Here is a 7,319-nt window from a genome sequence, read left to right as displayed (position 1 = left end):
TGAAATGAAACGAACAAGATGTGCTTTACCTGCAGACTGTCAGCTTTAATTTGAGGGTATTTACATCCAAATCAGGTAAACGGTGTAGGAATTACAACAGTTTGCATATGTGCCTCCCACTTGTTAAGGGACCAAAAGTAATGGGACAGAATAATAATCATAAATCAAACTTTCACTTTTTAATACTTGGTTGCAAATCCTTTGCAGTCAATTACAGCCTGAAGTCTGGAACGCATAGACATCACCAGACGCTGGGTTTCATCCCTGGTGATGCTCTGCCAGGCCTCTACTGCAACTGTCTTCAATTTCTGCTTGTTCTTGGGGCATTTTCCTTTCAGCAAGTGAAATGCTCAATCGGATTCAGGTCAGGTGATTGACTTGGCCATTGCATAACATTCCACTTCTTTCCCTTAAAAAACTCTTTGGTTGCTTTTGCAGTATGCTTTGGGTCATTGTCCATCTGCACTGGGAAGGGCCGTCCAATGAGTTCTGAAGCATTTGGCTGAATATGAGCAGATAATATTGCCTGAAACACTTCAGAATTCATCCTGCTGCTTTTGTCAGCAGTCACATCATCAATAAATACAAGAGAAGCAGTTCCATTGGCAGCCATACATGCCCACGCCATGACACTACCACCACCATGCTTCACTGATGAGGTGGTATGCTTAGGATCATGAGCAGTTCCTTTGTTCTTTTTCATTCAGCACTTTTTGTCCACCCCACTTGGGGACAGTCAGGGAGGCCATGTTTGTCTATCAGCTGTATCTTCATTCTTCTCCTCCTGCTTCTTAAAACTCAACATGGAGAAAATTTAATTCATCCTCTTCCCCCCAAGTGACTCAGCCCCCGTACCTGACCTATCCATAACAGTTAACAGCACCACACTTTCTCCAGTCTCGCAGGTCCGCTGCCTGGGGGTAATGTTTGATTCCGCCCTGTCCTTCAAGCCACACATCCAAACCCTTACCACCTCCTGCCACTTTCAACTCAAGAACATCTCTTGTATTTGTTCCTTCCTCACCCCCGAGTCAACTAAAATGCTAGTTCATACCCTTGTCATCTCCCACCTGGACTACTGCAACATCCTCCTGTGTGGCCTCCAATTCCACCACTCTCCTCCCCTCCAATCCATCCTCAACTCTGCTGCCCGGGTTCCCCTCTGCCAGTCCCTGACTCCCCATTGCCCACCGAATTCAGTTTAAAATACATATAAGGCCACCTGCAACCTGTCCTCTCCTTACATCTCTGACCTGCTTTCTCAATACATCCCCAGACGTAATCTCCGTTCCTCACAGGACCTCCTCCTCTGTTCTCCTCTTATCTGTTCTTCACACAGTCGTCTACAGGATTTCTCACGTGCTTCTCCCCTACTCTGGAACTTGCTATCCCAGAACATCAGACTCTACCACAACATCTAAACCTTCAAGAGTAACCAGAAAACCCACCTCTTCAGGAAAGCCTACCACCTGCAAGGAGCATGCTGCCACCACACAGCCAGAGGAGCAGCTTTTACCCTCACCTACTGGGTCCTTCCCCCTTCCTTGTAGATTGTAAGCTCTTACGGGCCTGTTTTTTTTTTATATGTATTTGTAACCCCCTCTTGATGTACAGCACCATGGAATTAATGGTTCATTCAGATTAATAATACTAAGCAACCCTCAAACGTGTTAATAGGGGGCTGAAAACTAGCCATTTTTGGAATCTTATGGGCTATCATATGGTGCCAGATGTAAGCTACCAAGGAGACTGCAACGTTTTAACATTTACTAACAACTTAAGTCTCTTGAGGTCTGAAGAGTCACTTGCTGACTTTGTCTCACTGGGCTACCGTACAAATTTGCACCGATTTAGCCTTTATCGGTTCCTCTGCTTTGCATGGCTGTAAGACACTGTATAGGAGTTAAGGCTGATGTATAGATGTTATAGGCAGGTGTATGTTTTATGATGTAGACCTTGCTGGGTCTGCACGTCAATCGGCATCCCCCTTGGGGTGACAACACTCCTTCTCTGGTCCATCACTATTTTTAGCAGCATCTGGAAAGCTAATGGAATATCCGTCTCTCCCAACGCATTCCAGTCTAACCAATGAAACCTGCCAGGCACTCTCGGCATGCAAGAGGAATTCCCGTAAATCAGGATGCAGCATCCGAAGCGTCTGTGTCTAAGCGGAAACACGGAGACTACAAAGAAAAGACACAAAGCTTTCCATCAGACATGTCAAAGTGGTTAAGAAGCCAAACCTTCAGTCTCTACAACCACTTTTAAGATTTAAATTAAGAAGTCACCAATGATTTAAACTGGGAGCAAGGTATCTGGACATACATCTTAAATCATTGAATTCAGTTTTCAGTCCTATTACCACAGGTGTATAAAATCCAGCCTCCAACAATGCTGTCTACCGTTACCACAAGTGTATAAAATCCAGCCCCTAACTATGCAGTCTACATTACCACAAGTGTATAAAATCCAGCCCCTAACCATGCAGTCTGCCGTTACCACAGATGTATAAAATCCAGCCCCTAACCATGCAGTCTGCCGTTACCACAGATGTATAAAATCCAGCCCCTAACTATGCAGTCTACATTACCACAAGTGTATAAAATCCAGCCCATAACTATGCAGTCTACATTACCACAAGTGTATAAAATCCAGCCCCTAACCATGCAGTCTGCCGTTACCACAGATGTATAAAATCCAGCCCCTAACTATGCTGTCTACATTACCACAAGTGTATAAAATCCAGCCCCTAACTATGCAGTCTACATTACCACAGATGTATAAAATCCAGCCCCTAACCATGCAGTCTGCCGTTACCACAGATGTACAGGGAGTGCAGAATTATTAGGCAAGTTGTATTTTTGAGGATTAATTTTATTATTGATCAACAACCATGTTCTCAATGAACCCAAAAAACTCAATATCAAAGCTGAATATTTTTGGAAGTAGTTTTTAGTTTGTTTTTAGTTTTAGCTATTTTAGGGGGATATCTGTGTGTGCAGGTGACTATTACTGTGCATAATTATTAGGCAACTTAACAAAAAACAAATATATACCCATTTCAATTATTTATTTTTACCAGTGAAACCAATATAACATCTCAACATTCACAAATATACATTTCTGACATTCAAAAACAAAACAAAAACAAATCAGTGACCAATATAGCCACCTTTCTTTGCAAGGACACTCAAAATCCTGCCATCCATGGATTCTGTCAGTGTTTTGATCTGTTCACCATCAACATTGCGTGCAGCAGCAACCACAGCCTCCCAGACACTGTTCAGAGAGGTGTACTGTTTTCCCTCCTTGTAAATCTCACATTTGATGATGGACCACAGGTTCTCAATGGGGTTCAGATCAGGTGAACAAGGAGGCCATGTCATTAGATTTTCTTCTTTTATACCCTTTCTTGCCAGCCACGCTGTGGAGTACTTGGACGCGTGTGATGGAGCATTGTCCTGCATGAAAATCATGTTTTTCTTGAAGGATGCAGACTTCTTCCTGTACCACTGCTTGAAGAAGGTGTCTTCCAGAAACTGGCAGTAGGACTGGGAGTTGAGCTTGACTCCATCCTCAACCCGAAAAGGCCCACAAGCTCATCTTTGATGATACCAGCCCAAACCAGTACTCCACCTCCACCTTGCTGGCGTCTGAGTCGGACTGGAGCTCTCTGCCCGTTACCAATCCAGCCACGGGCCCATCCATCTGGTCCATCAAGACTCACTCTCATTTCATCAGTCCATAAAACCTTAGAAAAATCAGTCTTGCGATATTTCTTGGCCCAGTCTTGACGTTTCAGCTTGTGTGTCTTGTTCAGTGGTGGTCGTCTTTCAGCCTTTCTTACCTTGGCCATGTCTCTGAGTATTGCACACCTTGTGCTTTTGGGCACTCCAGTGATGTTGCAGCTCTGAAATATGGCCAAACTGGTGTCAAGTGGCATCTTGGCAGCTGCACGCTTGACTTTTCTCAGTTCATGGGCAGTTATTTTGCGCCTTGGTTTTTCCACACGCTTCTTGCGACCCTGTTGACTATTTTGAATGAAACGCTTGATTGTTCGATGATCACGCTTCAGAAGCTTTGCAATTTTAAGAGTGCTGCATCCCTCTGCAAGATATCTCACTATTTTTGACTTTTCTGAGCCTGTCAAGTCCTTCTTTTGACCCATTTTGCCAAAGGAAAGGAAGTTGCCTAATAATTATGCACACCTGATATAGGGTGTTGATGTCATTAGACCACACCCCTTCTCATTACAGAGATGCACATCACCTAATATGCTTAATTGGTAGTAGGCTTTCGAGCCTATACAGCTTGGAGTAAGACAACATGCATAAAGAGGATGATGTGGTCAAAATACTCATTTGCCTAATAATTCTGCACGCAGTGTATAAAATCCAGCCCCTAACTATGCATTCTACATTACCACAAGTGTATAAAATCCAGCCCCTAACTATGCAGTCTACATTACCACAAGTGTAAAAAATCCAGCCCCTAACTATGCAGTCTACATTACCACAAGTGTATAAAATACAGCCCTTAGCCATGCAGTCTACCATTACCAAAGGTGTATAAAATCCAGCCCCTAGCCATGCAGTCTACCATTACCACAGGTGTATAAAATCCAGCCCCTAACCATGCTGTCTACCGTTACCACAGGTGTATAAAATCCAGCCCCTAACTATGCTGTCTACCGTTACCACAGGTGTATAAAATCCAGCCCCTAACTATGCTGTCTACCGTTACCACAGGTGTATAAAATCCAGCCCCTAACTATGCTGTCTACCGTTACCACAGGTGTATAAAATCCAGTACTAGCCATGTAGTTTTCTCTACAGATATTTGTGAGAATGGCTCATCCTATAGAGCTCAGTGAACTCCAGCGTGGTCCTGTAATAGGACATCACCACTGCCACAAGTCAGTTCCTGACATTTCTTCCTGCTAGATATTCCACCATCTTCTGTGAGTGGTATTATTGTAAAGCCGAAAGAATTCCAGCAATTCAGTCACAGTAGAAACCACGTAAAGTTACAGAGCGGGGTGACCGAGTGCTGAGGAGCATAGTACATAAAAGTCACCATAACTGCAGAGTCCAGACCTCCTCTGCCATTAACATCAGCACAAAACCTGTGCTGTGCCGGGAGCTTCATGGCATGGGTTTCCATGGCCGAGCTGCTGCATGCCAGCCTTACATCACCAAGCACAATGTCAGGCTGTGTCGGTTTTGCGGCCCGCAAACAGCAGACCTGCAAAATACAGATGTGGTCCATTTGCTGTCCACATTTTTATTTTTTTGGGCTGACCCATTTACTTCAGTGGATCAGTTGCCTGCATTTTACAGCCATATTCTATAGTTTTGCGGAACGGACATACGGATGTTGAAAGAGCATGGATGATCTGGGTGCTTTCCGCATCCGTATGTCCGTTCCGCTAACAGATAGGCCCATGTAAACCGGAAAAGCTGAGACAGAAGTAGGAAGGGCTTGAAAATAATACAGTATCTGAGGTAAAGCAACCATTTTAATCACGTGGATCCGTTTCACAAGTAGGAAAATTCCAAGCCATCAGTTACCTAAGTAATTTAGGACCAATATGGTATTTTAAAGTGAAGTTCAAAGAAAGTATATGATTTATAACTTTGTGCTGGACACCAGATACCGTGGAACTATAGGATTTTAGGAGGATGCTAACGCACTTCATGTACAGGTCTCTTGTGGCACATCTCAAGTTTGCCCAAGACCACTTGCATGCTTCATGAAAGATGTTCTGAGACAAAAGAGGAACTACCTCGCCCCAACTGTGACTGGGTTGAGAATTTTCTACATTACACTGGAACTGAAAGCCATTTCAGAGTAAGAACAAAGCTACAGGTAAGCTGGGCACAGTGTACCCAGGACCCCCAGTAAGAACACGGGCACAGAAATTCGCCTTTTAAGGGAAGCAATAACGGGTGGTGGTACTATGAGCAGAGAATGTTTAAAATATGGGACGTTTTGGCAGGCGAGTGGATTGGAGAAGTTTACTGTAGTCCAGGACTTAAAAAAAAAATAAAAAAAAGAGGCAAATATCATAGAAATGCCGCGATCTTGTAATTCCTGAAGAAGCAATAAATCTGCTTGTGGTGTAGAGAGGCAGACAAAGGAATTAGAGCTCATCGGAGCCAGAGATGCACCTGGGATACGGGGAGACAAATGAATGGAGGAACGGTCGGAATGAAGATCGACAATAGGAAAAAATGAAGAACCTGAACAACGGTCACAAAGGAATAGTAAACAGATATAGGGAGGAAACCACATCAAGAAGAAGAAGAGGCGGCGGTGAGAACCCTTCTGCTAGGACAGTGAGGAGGATAGCATCTTCCACGTACACAGCACAGGAATATAATAGAGGACAGGGGTCCCATAGCAAAGTATAATGGGGCAAACCTCTCCCGTTCCTGTAATTCTGGAGCTAGAGTTGGAATCTGCGGTTGGAGGAAGGTGCGTTCAAGAATTGAAGCAGGTTTTGTAGCAGTGACATGGATGTCCAATGTGGCAGAGTTCAGTAAAACTTACTGAATGGTACTTTTTTTGGCAATAGATAAGATTGGCAAAGTCACGGGCATTGGGATAGTGAAAAACTAGATAGAAAACGATCTAGTCAAGGTGGTACAAGATGGCATCCAATACAGTTGCATGGAAGTCTTCTCATAGAACTGATAGAGGTCTGAGGCTCTACTGTACCTCCATATGGACCCATGGCTTAGATCTCCCACTGAGGAATGATCTCCTTTGGATTTAGTAGACTTATGTATTTTGCCATCAGATCTCTTCTTCCCTGGGCTTGAATATTAAAGGGTCAGTTCTGATTGGTTTTATATGTTGGAGTCCCATCAACCTGACCCAATTCTCATATGTGAAGGACCTTGTGCATCCCTCAATCAGCTAAAAAAAGACAGTACTCAAAATGAGAGCCCTTCCGGAGTCTCCTGACCTCACAGCCAGGATCTTTGTATTTGTAAATCAGCGGCCACTTTAATATTCGTGGACTGCGGATTAATAAAACAGGAGATGGATAATGATATGGTGTAAGCTCAATGCCAATTCTACAGACAGGCTGGTTGCTGTCATCACCCATTTGTGTGGCATCACCCAGCAGGTCTCAGACTATTCAGGTGCCACATTGACACCAAGCTGTGAGCACTGAAGAGGTAAGGAGGCTTTTCTCCATCTTAATCAGATCTTTTACGTAGGGAACCCCGTTTAAGAGGCTGAATCAATGTATAGGACGTTTTGAGCCTCTGACTACAGATGGAATCCAGAGATAGAAGGAATTAGGCTAT

The sequence above is a fragment of the Bufo bufo genome, chromosome 1, assembly GCF_905171765.1.
Source record: "Bufo bufo chromosome 1, aBufBuf1.1, whole genome shotgun sequence".
NCBI lineage: Eukaryota > Metazoa > Chordata > Amphibia > Anura > Bufonidae > Bufo > Bufo bufo.
The sequence above is the reverse complement of the archived record's forward strand: the minus strand, read 5'-3'. Positions refer to the sequence as shown.